The sequence below is a fragment of the Ochotona curzoniae genome, unplaced genomic scaffold, assembly GCF_017591425.1.
Source record: "Ochotona curzoniae isolate NIBS_2020 unplaced genomic scaffold, NIBS_Ocur_1.0 scaffold_461, whole genome shotgun sequence".
In the NCBI taxonomy this organism is placed as follows: Eukaryota; Metazoa; Chordata; class Mammalia; order Lagomorpha; family Ochotonidae; genus Ochotona; species Ochotona curzoniae.
In genome coordinates, this window is record NW_024467120.1 from 11,736,613 (window position 1) to 11,750,866 (window position 14,254).

The 14,254-nt window shown below is 44.8% G+C and overlaps 1 pseudogene; it reads left to right on the top strand.

Moving 5' to 3' along the window:
* Positions 1-7,610: 7,610 nt before the first annotated feature.
* LOC121147795 lies at positions 7,611-8,452 on the top strand (annotated as a pseudogene).
* The last annotated feature ends 5,802 nt before the right edge of the window (positions 8,453-14,254 follow it).

Genomic DNA, 14,254 nt, shown 5'->3' on the forward strand with positions numbered 1-14,254 from the left:
GCCAAGAGCCAGGAACTTCCTCCAGGTCTCCCACACAGGGTCCCAAGGGTTTGGGCCGTCCTCGACTGCTTTCCCAGGCCACAAGCAGGGAGCTGGATGGGAAGTAGAGCTGCCTGGATTAGAACTGGCACCCTTATGGGATCCCAGTGCATTCAAGGCGAGGACTTTAGCCACTAGGCCACTGTGCCAGGCCCCATTAATAATTTTTTTTTTTATAATACACATTGTTCATAAGCTTTGTAAAGGCTTCTCACATGCATGGGCTTCAATTTTTTTTTTTAGCAAAGCAAATTTACCTTTTAATTCCATTTTTTTTCCATAAAGATTTTTAAGAACCTTTGCATTACAAACGTGGCATTACAAGACTTTTCGTTGTCAAAACCCATTTAACCCGGGAGCAGAAATGGTGGAGTAGGACTGAACCAGTTTTAAAATTTTGTTGAATTGGTGAAATATCGGAGCCAGGAAGGCAAGCAAGATGAAGAGTCGGTGGTGACCATGACTGGATAAACTAGTGGTAGTCACCAGACCACCTGCTACAGGCCAGGAAGAGAGGGGAAAGAATGATTTAGAAAGAGGAATGGAGCCAATGGGTCAGGGGGCTGGGGGAAGTCAAACTACTGGGTGAGCTGAATCAGGGATTGGAGAGGTGCATGAAGATGAGACGGAAAGTGCACTGCTGGCAGGACCCGATTTCATACTGTATTACAGGTGCTATTTTGGACTGAATCACCCAAGCTAAGCAATTTTCAACCTCATTGTGCAAAATAATTGTAGGAGTTGCAGGTCAAAAGCCAGACAGTGCAGGCTTCCCCCTGAGGTGAAGAGCTTGGGAGTGAGATCTAAATACCCACATGTCCCACAGCCATTGCAAGCAACTTTCCTGCAAATGGCTTAGGGGTTCAGAGGGACAAGATGCAGAGTGACAGGGAGACATCTGTAAATCCAGAGTTCATCCAGCCGGAGGCTAAGCACGGGTGCACCACCAAGAACTGGCTGTGCAAGTTCCATGGGAGCAAGAGAGGGAGTGAGTAGCAGGGATGATTGAAGTGTGGGCTGGTTGAAGTGTGGAAGGCACATTGAGGAGCTGAGCGCTAGTAGCTCTATCGCCTCTCAGCCAGCAGGCTCTGACCATCATCCATAAGAGATTTCACAAAGTATCACTCTGAAGAAAGCCCGATTCCTTGGTGGCCTGGGCATGCAGGAAGAGGCCAGGGAATGGGAATCGGGGTGGGGGAATTGATCATGGAGAGGGTCAGTCAGGAGGGCCCTGTTCAGGGGAGGGGAGATGGTGTTCCCCAGGTGAAACTCAAGAGGCCCCAATTGGGGCAGGGGGTGAGGGAAGCCAAGAAGGAATGGAAGATTCCAGCAACCACACGGCCTGACACAGGAGAGAAACCTGCTTCAGAACCCTGGTGTTTTCCCTTGGGGTTGGCCCTTTCACTGGTTTCCTTGAGGATGAAGTGTGAAGGCCCACAGCTTGGTTGAAATGCACCTTTATTTGGTTCCTGATGAGGAAGAGTGCCTCCAGCTCCCACTATTTCTATAAAAACTCACACTGACAGAAGGTAATCTTACAACAAGCACTCGGGCAGTTGCTTCAAGAGGAGGGTCCCTTCCTGCCTCTTCAGGACTTTCAATGACCCGGTTGAAAAGAGGGTGGTCTTGGGGAGATGCAACAGGTGTGAAGTTGGGATTGAAAGAGCAAATACTATCAGAGGAACTGCTCTGTTTTACTAGGCCTCTGAGAGAGCGGTCTTGTCCCAAGAATGGGATGCTGTGCCCTGCATCCCATTCTCAGGGCTTCAACGGGACTCTGCAAGGCTCCATAACTCCCCTCCTAGCAACTATCTGGCATTACTGCCGCACACGGTACTGCTATCACGCGTGGATGTTACAGGTGAATGCCAGTACAGTGAGGCAGCAGCTATCTAGGCCCCGTTTGCCTGGCCAGGATAACCAGTCTAAGCAAAGACTGAGGGCAAGGTAAACAAAATGTAGGCATTGGAGTCCGGTAAGACAAGCCTTTCTTTCTTCACTTTTAGTCCCAAATACTTTAGGATATTCAGATAGACTGATTTTTCCAAGATACTCTTATACATTAATTCTTTCACAAAAAATATTTTCCTTTGTAATCATCTCCTCAAATTTTATAAGCACCAGACTCAGTATTTTCATCAGACTTGCATTAGAATTCCTAAAGCCTTAGACTGAGGAGTGACATTTATGCAGATGTGTTTCCATTGTAATGGAGCGTTTGCATCCATCAAATTATTTTCAATCTTTTTTTTCTGATGAGGTTCTCTGTTGGCATTTGGAATTGGTTAAGGCTTTGGTTAGTGGTGTGTTGTGTTTTCTTCCTCAGTTTTGGTTCTTTTGGTTTTTTATTTCTAAGTGTTTGTTTCTTTGTTCACATGACCAACAAGGACATAGGACTCTGTTTTATAACCAGCTGTTGATTCATGAGACACCTCCTCATTTCACTCCCATCAGCAGCAAACTCCAAAAGTTATCATCCAGAGACCCTGAGTCCTACTCTCCCTTGCTCCCAACCCCAAGACACTTATATTGAATTCATAATTAAAATACATTCTTATTATCTTGTAAGAAACATGAAAAAATGTTTTTAAATGCAACAAAATTTGGGGGGCCAGTAAATAGCATGTTTTTATATGTATTCTGTCCTAAATACGGCATGTAAATATACAAAAACACTTGTTGTAAATTTGAATATCTGTAATTGGTGGATCATATCAGGCTAGATCAGGGAGGGTCGTTGTAGTGACTAGGGAATTTCCATTGTCCGTGTTACATTGAGCTGCATTGTCTCAGGGACAAGGAGACCACCAAGCGCTTAAAATGTGGATATGTAATGTTACTCAATTTTGTTAAAATGTAAACAGCTGCCTATAGCTCTGTTGGAAGGCAATTATCTGGAAGACAGAATGAATGAAGGCAGCAGGTCACATTGAGAGGCCCTTGTTGTGATCAAGGGTTGAACCACCACTTGTGACACATCATCTTATACTGGAATGCTGGCTTGAGTCCTGCTTGCTCTGCTTCTGATCTAGCTTCCTGTTAATGCACCTCCTTGTCCACCTCAGTGAGGCAGTGTCTGAACTTGAGAATTACATATATTTAAGATCCTGAGTAAAATGCATCAAAGAACTAAAGAGGCTGCGTGAAACAGAGGTCCCACTCCCACCTAGTCAAGCTTCTCATGAGTCCAATCTGGGAAACCTCAGCAGCAGCAGACACATATCTGTCACATAAATAGCCTGAAAATAAAAAGAATACCTTTCCTGGTGTTCCCTTCAACCAGATGGGGATTAGAGAGGCTCCCGATAACTGACAATTCACCTTTAGAGGAGTGAGGGTGAGATGTGTCTACACAGCTCAGCCGGCATGCATGGTGCTCGTGCTGATAACCATGTCAGGAATGTGTCTGCTTTGGCCTGACCACCTTCTCTCTCCCTCTCCCTCTCCTGGCACCACTGGTTCCTAGATCCCATCCTAACAACCAGCCCCATCCACGTCCCAAGCCACTTTTCACAGATGGCACACAATGCCATCACCGCCTTTCTTGTCCCTTTACAGAAGTAAATACTTAATCATTCACTTAACATTTAATTATTTATTATAAAATACTGCAAAATACAGCAATATACATTGAATATTAGGGAAAATGCATACAGTGATGGTAACCCCTTTCTCACATATACAAGTTTGATCTTGCATTTTTTTTTTCTGTGTGAGTTTTTCCTATAGCATTGTAGAGTATTTTAATATGTGGTCTTATTTGCCCATTTTGTTATATCATAAATGTTTTTATTATTATTATTATTATTTGTTACACAAGTAGAGAGGAAAAAAAAAACTTACATCTCCTGGTTCACTCCTCAAAAGCCTACAACAGCTGGAACTGGGCTAGACCAAGCTCAGGAAGTGGGCACTACTTCCTGCCAGAGTGGGTGGCAAGAACCCAAGGACTTGTGCCATTACTTGCTTCCTGCCAGCGTGAACATTAGCAGGAAACTGAGTAGCAAGCTAAGCCAGCATTTTTTTTCTGCAAGAATCCAAGTCATTGTACTATCTTGGATCCTATTCAAAACCATTTAGAAGTTTTATGTTGTATATTTGATTTTTATTTTAGGCAATTAATACTTGTTTTTGTACTGTTAGAAGAAAAGATCTTATCAAACTCTCCCGGTATTTGCTGAAAATAATTCTAAATACAATCAACTTTATGGTCTTAAAAACGTTCTCCACAACAAACACATTTGTTCTACTGTAGCATTTTGCAATTGCCACTGGTCAGGAGATGTGGCACATGCTTTCTAGTTGTTTTGTTTTTTTCCTTATTGTTCTGGCTATAGTACCAGCTTTGCATCTCCAGTTAATTCTGTGTCGGCAGTATGTTTTCATTTAATACTTTAAATATTTTCCATGTTGGTTTTTTAATTACAAAATATTTAATAGCACATTATCTTCATTAATTATTAAATATATATTAAATTCCAAATAGAACTTGTTAAGTAATTCAATACCCATAATAACAGTAATGGGTATTTCAGTTTAACCACTCATAATTTACACTTATTACTGTAACTCTCAATGGCTGCGCAGAACATTTTTTAATATGTTTTTCTTACATATCACACTACCACCAGGAAAATGCTGCCACTGAAAGCCGATGGGTAACTCTGCTTCTGTGAGAAAGAAAGCCCAGGTCCCCAGACTCCCACGCCCCGGTCTGCCCCGTTCCCAGTCTCCAGGTGCTCACCACAGGCTTCTGGTTGTGTCCTGTCTTCAGAGCTCCATCCGTTGCCCTTGGATGCTATCTCAGCCACCTGTTTCCCTATGTCCTTATCCTAGCATCTACCTCCCCTGTGGACGGGACTGCTTTATATCCTGCTGCAACTCCTGAGCACCTGCCTTTGAAGTAACAGGCCTGACATAAGGGACTCCATGTTGAGCTGGGCTGTGTCTTAGGAAAGGCACATCACCCAACCCATGAGGCTGTAACCCAGTCAAGAAAATTGCATCCTGCTTGGCAAGAAGGTCAAGCAGGTGAGGCTGTTAAAGTGTGAGTGGGAGAAAAATGAATATCACCTGGCTAAGCAACAAAAGCTTCTAAACTTCATAATTTTTCATTCTGACAGTATTTATCATTAGTTCAGTCCCCCGAATCCCTCCTGAATTGTGGTTTTTGCCTTTCCAATTCCTGCTGTTCTGTAACTCGGAGTTGAGAGGTCTTCAGGGCATGAGGCAACTTAAAGGATTCTTGAATCTTACCAGTGCATGGTGTTCCTCTGTGCTGGCTCGCTCAGGTTCATACTTTAGAACCTTGGATACTCTGAGTTAGGTGAAGTTTATAAAAATCTATTTACCATTCCCCCTTCTATGACATCAGTCAGATTTGTACCCACTTTCTATTATACTTCTCAGCTAAATGAAAGTGGACAAGAGACACCAGCTCCCCGGGCCTTTTCTCAGATGTAATTGAGGCAATGATCCCAGCATGTAAGATGTGTTCAGACATTGCCCAGCTCCTACCCCAATGTACAAACACTCACGCACATACAAGTCCTGCAACAGAGGAGCTCTTGGCCACTGACACCCTGTGGCATCAGGACCAGGTCTATCTTCTGTTTGAGCCTTCATGATCCCAGAAAAGTATGGCCTCCATGTCAGAGCTGACACAGCAATGTACTCACTACAGGTTGGGCCCCTGGGACAGTCCAGTGGATCCAGAGTACCTGGCCATCTCAAGGGCTTTTTGTCTAGTGAGTCAGGCAACTCCAGACAGACCACTGTGCTTGTTCTCCTGTTGCTACTCTGATAGCAGGCTCCTCCATGCCCAGCCACCCAAGTCACGCTGCCATTAGAGCTGGACCCTCTGAGGCTGCACAGGAGTGTAAGACAGCCGCAGCCCCACACTCTTGCCATCATCACTGACATAATTCAGAAACAAGCTGAAGTTTTGAAAAGATGTCATAAAAGAGGCAGTTCATGGGCCATTCTCAAACCAATTCCGGTCATTCAGGAGATGCGCTGCCACAGGGTTCCAGCTAGAACCTGAGATGCAGGAGCAGGGGAAACCCTTGGACTGTAGAGCCAACATGCTGGATAGGGCCAGCACAAGCCAGGCTTGCCCACCTATGGGACCCTGGCCCTGGTGGCTCAACGCAGACTTCTCACCCTTTAGCATACAGTGTGCCCAGCTCTCACCCGGAGATTGGGCTTCGTTTTTATTATTATTATAATTGTTATTGTTAATTATTTATTTTTATTGCAAAGTCAGATATACAAAGAAGAGGAGAGACAGGAAGATATTCTGTCTGATGATTCATTCACCAAGTGATCACAATGGTTGGAGCTGGGTCAATCTGGAGCCAGGAGCCAAGAGCTTCTTCCAGGTCTCCCATATGGGTGCATGATCCCAAGGCCGTGGGCCATCTTTGACTGCTTTCCCAGGCTACAGGCAGGGAGCTGGATGGGAAGTGGTGATGCCGAGATTAGAACTGGTGTTCATATGGGATCCTGGTATGTTCAAGGTGAGGACTAGCCGCTAGGCCACCACACTGGGCTCAGTTTGTGGCTTTTTAAAGTTGGACATCATGGCACAATGACTGAATGGCTAAATCCTCACTTTGGAAGTACTAGGCTCCCCTATGAGTGCCAGTTCTAATCCCGGCTGCTTCACTTCCCATCCAGCTTCTTGTTTATGGATTGGGAAAGCAGTAGAGAATGGAACAAAGCCTTGGGACCTTGCCCCCATGTGGGAGACCCGGAAGAAGCTCCTGGCTTGGATCAGTTCAGCTGTAGCTTTAGCAACATTTTGGGGATTTAACCAATGGATGGAAGATCTTTCTCTCTGAATCTCCTTCTCTCTATATATCTGCTCTGCCTTTCCAAGAAATATAGATTAATTTGAAAAAAAAAACTTTAAAAATAAAATTGAACATCCTGATAAAAATAAACACATTAGGGCCCAGTGCTGTGGCCTAGCAGCTGAAATCCTTGCCTTGGCACACATTGGGATCCCATATGGGTGCCGGTTTGTATTCTGGCAACCCTGCTTCTCATCTAGCTCCCTGCTTGTGGCCTGATAAAGCAGTCGAGGACAGCCCAAAGCCTTGGAACCCTGCACCTACACCAGAGACTTGGAAGAAGCTCCTAGCTCCTGGCTTCGGATCAGCACTGCTTCGGCTATCATGGCCATCATCATGGCCACTTGGGGAGTGAATAATCGGAGGTACTATCTTCCTCTCTGCCTCTCCTTCTCTCTGTGTATCTGACTTTCCAATAATAAAATAAAATAAATTTTAAAAAACACATTAATATCATGAATACCTTATAAATGGTCATAACTTTAGAACATAGTTTAGGAAATCAATTCAAACAGAGCCAATATCCAATTTCAGAACTATATTAATTATGAACTGTATTGGGGCAGCCAAAATATTCTAGAATTACAAATAGAGGAGAGGCTTTTATAAATATGGTCATATCAACACATGTAATGAACTGTGCTGCATTTAAAAAGGATTATTAGGCAGCAGAGGGTCGTCTCTGTGACTGGCTTGGCGGTTGAAGCAGCTGTTGCCATGTTGTCTGTTGCTGCCCGCTCCGATCTGTTTGTGCCAGAACTGTCGGACAGGTCCCGCGGGGTGGCGGGCGTGCTGTGGCCCTTGGTGCAGGCCGCGGTGCTCGCCACCCTGGAACCGCCCGTGCTGGACGTGAAGTGACCCTTCCTGTGCCGGGAGTCGCTGAGTGATCGTCCCCGTGGGTCTTAATGTCCCTGACTCTCTGTTCGTTACTCCGGTACAGGTGTCAGAATGCCTGACTTCTCTATCGAAGCAATGAAATTTTAGATAGCACCAAGTCTTCAGAAGACAGCAGCGAAGCTAGAAAAGGTTTCTCATACTTGGTAACAGCAACAGCTACTGTGGGTGCCGCGTATGCTGCCAAGAATGCTGCCTCCCGGTTTGTTTCCAGCATGAGTGCTCCAGCGGATGTGTTGGCCACGTCGAAAATTGAAATCAAGTTATCTGATATTTCAGAAGGCAAAAACATGGCTTTCCAGTGGAGAGGCAAGCCCCTGTTTGTGCAGCCCAGAACCCAGAGGGAAACTGACCAGGAAGCAGAAATCAAAGTGTCCCAGTTGACGGACCCACAGCATGATTTAGACTGAGTAAAGAAACCCGAGTGCGTTATCCTGATAGGTGTCTGCACTCATCTTGGTTGCGTGACCCATGGCAAATGCAGGAGATTATGGTGGTTATTACTGCCCTTGCCGTGGGTCACACTATGATGCTGCTGGCAGGATCAGGGAAGGTTCCGCACCCCTCAACCTTGAAGCTCCCGCCTACGAGTTCACTAGTGATGACTTAGTCGTCGTCAGATAGAGACTTGGACTGAGCTTGTTTCAGTCTTCGCATCATTTCAAAAGAGAGCAAGTCTTACATATCGCCAGTTGGTTGTTTGGGAGTGTTAAGGATGTTAATATTTGTATTTGCAAACATTAATGTGAATTGACCTTAATGTAGAAATCTTTAAAGCATTCAATTAAAGCCACTGTCAGACATTGTTAAGCGCAGTTACATCTTGGAAGGTGCAATGTCTTTGATAGCTAACTCTAATTAAAAATAAAATCTGATGGGCCCGGCGCGGTGGCGCTAGTGGTTAAAGGTCTTCGCCTTGCACGCCCGGGATCCCATATGGGTGCCGGTTCTAATCCCGGCAGCCCCACTTCCCTTCCAGCTCCCTGCCTGTGGCCCGGGAAAGCAGTCGAGGACGGCCCAAAGCTTTGGGACCCTGCACCCGCGTGGGAGACCCGGAAGAGTCTCCTGGCTTCGGATCGGCATAGCATCGGCCCGTTGTGCTCACTTGGGGAGTGAATCATCGGACGGAAGATCTTACTCTCTGTCTCTCCTCTCTGTATATCCGCCTTTCCAATGAAAAAATAATAAAAATAAATCTTTAAAAAAAAAAAAGCAAAATCTGATGTAAAAAGAAGGATTATTACAAACAGCAATCTAGTGAAAAGTGCAAAATGCAAAAGGCAAAATACAAATGAGTATGAGCTACAGAAATGAATTAGAATGTAGAAAGATAAATGATACTTTTGTTCTGAAAAAAAATTAAGTGGATGACCATTTTTCTACATGCATGCATAGGCATTGCAGACGCGAGTGTCAGAGGCCTCCGGCTTCAGCCTTCTCCTGCGACTTGCTGCCGTCGGCCACAGGGCTCTCTATGTTGGGTAAATAATCCTCCCCATCCCTCCTCCTCCTTCTTTTTCTTTTTCATTTCTTCTTGTTCCTGAGAAAATTTGCCAACTCCTCCCTGCTCAAGCCCTAGAGCCTAGCATCGCAGTAGCACCTGTTTCATTGACCTCCCAGAAGTACCAGCTTATTTTATGTCCCTGTAGTTGCCAATCTGTACCTTTTAGAAACATTCTGTGTCTTGAGCAGACTGGGTGCACTGTGTGGTGCAGCTGAGAAGCTTCTGAGAGGTTGGTGGAGGTAAGAGAGGAGATCAGTGGGCGTTAAGGAAAGGGGTGTGTGCATGGAGGGAAGCTGTCAGCGAATGAGGATTAAAATAATCAGCACAACAGGGTTTTAATGGACCTTGTACTATGGAAATACAGGTTCCTCCAACAGTTATGGTCACTTTCACCAAATTAGATTCTCTGTTTTTAAAAAAAAAACAATCCCAAGGGAAATGCTGGACACTACAGCCCAGAGGATGGAGCAACACTCACATCTCCACCAGACAAGCTCACTTAGAGATTACATGTGTAACTTTAAAATGTCATGGGGGTAAAGAGGCTACGAAGCTGCTCGGGATGCCTGCATTCAGCACTGGAACACCTGGTTGCGAGTTGCAGCTTCCCCTCCTGATTCCAGCTTCCTATTAATGTGAACCATGGGAGGCAGCAGGGAATGGCTCGAGAATTTAGGCCTTTCTTGTGAGAGGCCTAGATTGCATTTCTGGCTCCCAGCTACAGCCTGGCCCAGCCCAGCAGATGGAAGATGTTTCCATCCCTCCCTACTCTGCCATCCTCTCCCCTCTCCCCACTTTCAAATAAATAAATACAATTTATTTTTTAAATGTTAGGAACATTTGGTTGACATCTCTGGTTTTATCAGGAAGGGATATGGGAGCCCCTTGGTCCTGAGGAACCTGGCACCTCCGCCCCAGAGGCAGGGTTTGCAGCTTCAAGACTCTTGACACGTAGCTTCCTCCTTTAGTCTTCATCCTCAAAGCCATGGTGGCTCACTCCGTTGTCAAGCTCCAGAGTTAAATTTCCTATGGAGTTACTGGCCTTTGGTAGGGAGTTCCTTAGAGGCTGTCTAAGCTTCTTCCACATTTGTAGCTCGAAATTGCTATTATGGAGTCTTCTTTCTTGCATTATCAATCACTTGGAAGAAGTTTCATGTGGGTGTGGAAAAACTGGCCATAAAATGATGAACATGAATTTAATGATGGGTGAAAACCAAAATAACTTTGGGCTAGGAATGGGCTCAGGGGAGATAGCCAACACTGCCAAAGACAAGGGCTCAGTGCTCGCCTATCTCCACTGCTTTTCCTTCCTGACAACAAGTTTCCAGCGTACTTTGTATTTCCAGTTCTATTTGTGTATCTGAACTTTGCCCCATGGTGTTTCCATCATCCAGCCCCAGCGACCCAGCCACACCTCAGCTCCGTAGATACAGAGAGCACCAGCCTCCTGCCTCGTCTTAATTTTTGGGACTGCTGGCAAACTTTGTGTTCCTTCACTTGCAGCTGTGTTACTCATCTCTACTGTGGTTGTCACATTGCATTCTCCCTGTGTTTCTGTCCTCACATCTCCACATGGCCAGATTTCTTACATATATACATGCACACACACACATACATATATATGTATATACATACACATATATGCACACACACATATATGGTCATTATTGGCGAGGCAGAGTTACACACAGAGGAGAAACAGAGAGATCCTCCATCTAGTAGCTCACTCCCCAAACTGCCTCAATGTCCTGGAGCTGAGTCCATCTGAAGTTAGGACCCTCTTCCAACTCTCTCATGTGAATGTAGGGGCTCAAAGATTTTGCCCAACCTCTGCTGCTTTCCCAGACCATGAGGAAGGAGCTAAATCATAAATGGAGGAGCCAGAACTCGAACCAGCGGTCATATGGGATGCATATGCTACAGATGGAGGCTTAGCCTATGAAGGCACCGTGCCGGTCCCTAGATAATCAGCTTTTTATAAGGACACAAATACAGGCCATCTTTCCACAGTATGGTCTCATCTTAAGGAACTGCACCTACAACCTCCCTATTTCCAAATTCAACCACCCTCTGACATCCTGGGAGTAAGGACATAAATATATTCTCCAGAGGTGAGTGGAATACAGGAACAATTTAATTCATGACAATGTCTGATGTACCTCTCATTCATGGACTTAAATTTGCATCCTTTGACTATGATGAATTATAACCATTAGTGTAGCAGTTTTCAGAGAGTTCTGATCCTAGAAAATTATTGTCCTTAATGGTAAAGGGAATCTTGAGAACCATGCATTGTTCTTCTAATTTCATAACACAATAAAGGATTTTCATGACCTTGTCATATATAATTATTTCTTAAGATTTGAAAAGGCAGATCTAGTGATGTAATGCAGTGGGCCAAATTACTGTCTGCTGTGCTGGCATCCCATATGCCCCTCTTCTAATCCATCTCCCTGCTAATTTGCCTGCAAAAGCAGTGGAAGATAGATCAAGTCCATGGGCCCCTGACATCACCCTAGAAGAAATGCTTGGCTACTGACCTCAACCTGCCCCATCCCTGGCTGTTGTAGCCATCTGGGGAGTGAACCAGTGAATGGAAGATCTCTCTCCTCTCTGTAGATCTGCCTTTGTAATGAATAAAAAGATTTTTTTAAATTAAAGAAAAAAAAAAAACAGGGAAAAGATCTATAGTAAAAGGTTTATTACATTAAGTTAGATTCATTCAAAGTTACATTTAAAAGATTTAAGAAGCAAGGCATAGAGTTAGTGTTTTTAACACATTAAGGTGTTGGATAAAGAGCTTGTACCCCGACTACAAAGGGAAAAAAAAGTTTTTGCAAATTAACAAGAAAGCAGTCTGTTAGGGACTGAATTTTTGTCTTCCCAGCAAAATTTCTATGCTGAAGTCCTACTTGCTAGGCGACTATATTTAAACATAGGGTTAGTATGGAGGGAATTAAGACTAAATAAAGAGTTCAGTATGATGGTTCAACTGGCTACTCCTCCATCTACAAGTGTCAGCATCCCACATGGGTATCGGTTTGTGTCCTGGCTGCTCCACTTCCCATCCAGCTCCCTGTTTGGTCTGAGAAGCAGTAGAGGATGATCCAAGTCCTTGGGACCCTGCACCCATGTGGGAGATCCGGAAGAGGCTCCTGGCTTTAGTTTAGCTCAGCTCAGGATCAACTCAGCTCTGGCCATTGTGGTCGAGTGATTCTATGGGTGAAAGATCTTTCTCTCTGTTGCTCCTTCTCTCTGTAAATCTGCTTTTCCAAGAAAATAAATCTTTTCTTTTTTTTTTTTTTAAGAGAAAGAAGATTGAATACACAGTAAAGGGTTGCAGGGTGGTATCTAATGCATCTGCCTAGTTTCTTTACATGAGGAAAATCACTGTTTGGCCAAAGGGAGAAGACACCAATGTCCCACACTGAAATGCCTGGGTTCTGTTCCCAGGAGCCACTCCTCACTCCAGCTTTCTGCTATTCATGCACTCTGTAGGCAGGAGCAGTTGGAGCCCTGCCATCGGCTCTAGATTTTCCAGCTCCCACCTTCACACTGGCCTTTGGAGAGTACACCAGAGGATGGGAGGTCTACCTAGAGAATAAATAAATAAGATGTTTAAGATAAATTTTAAGGGTGATATTTTGATGCAGCAGGTTAAACTGCTACTTGCAACACTGGCCTTCCAAAAAGAAGCACTGGTTTGAGCCCCAGCTTCGTGTTAATAGAACTGGGAAGATACTGGAGGATAGCCTAAGGACTTGGGTCCCAGCCAGCCATTTGGTAAACCTGGCTGGAGTTCCTGGCTCAGGCTTTGGCCTCACCCATCCTTTGGTTGTTGTGCCATTTTGAGGAGGAAACCAGAAGGCAGAGAATCACTGTCTCATTCTCTCTTCCTCTTTCCCTCCCCAACCCCTTCCTTGTTATCTGGCTTCTAAATAAATTTTAAAAATAAAATATAGGGGCCCAGCATGATAGCCTAGTGGCTAAAGTCCTTGCGTTGAATGCACCGGAATCCCATATGGTCACCGGTTCTAATCCGGGCAGCCCTGCTTCCCATCCAGCTCCCTGCTTGTGGCCTGGGAAAGCAGTCAAGGATGGCCCAAAGCCTTGGGACCCTGCACCCTTGTGGGAGACACAGAAGAGGCTCCTGGCACCTGGCTTTGGCTCAGCTCAGCTCTGGCCACTGCGACCACTTGAGGAGTGAATGATCAGATGGAAGATCTTCCTCTCTCTCTTCTCCTCTCTGTATATCAGACTTTGCAATAAAAATGAACAAATCATTTAAAATATATAAGGATTTTTTGATGCAATGATAATTCATGATCTGTGCATACTTTTATCCGTAATGATCATTTCCATGAAGTTATCAAAGACTACTGAATGCACAGCTATGTTGTTTTTTTTTTTTTTAAGATTGATTTATTTTTGGAAAAGCAGATATACAGAAAGGAGAAGAGACAGAGGGGAAAATCTTCCATCTGATGATTCAGTCACTAAGTGACCACAATGGTTGGTGCTGCGCTGATCCGGAGCCAGGAGCTTATTCTGGGTCTCCCAAATGGATGCAAGGTCCCAAGGCTTTAGGCCATCCTTGACCGCTTTCCCAGGCCACAAGCAGGGAGCTGGATGGGAAGTGGAGCTGCCAGGATTAGAACTGGCGCCCATATGGGATCCCAGCATGTGCAAGGCAAAGACTTTAGCCACTAGGCCACTACGCCGGGCCCTATATTTCTTTTATAAAGCCATTCAGTCTGTGGCATTTAACACACAGCTCAGTCTTTAACAATGAGCAAAAACAGGCCCGGCAGGATCCTGGCTTCGGATCGGCATAGCATCGATTGTTGCGCTCACTGGGGGAGTGAATCATCGGACGGAAGATCTTCCTCTCTGTCTCTCCTCTCTGTATATCCGCCTTTCCAATAAAAAAAAAATAATAAAAATGAATCTTTAAAAAAAATGT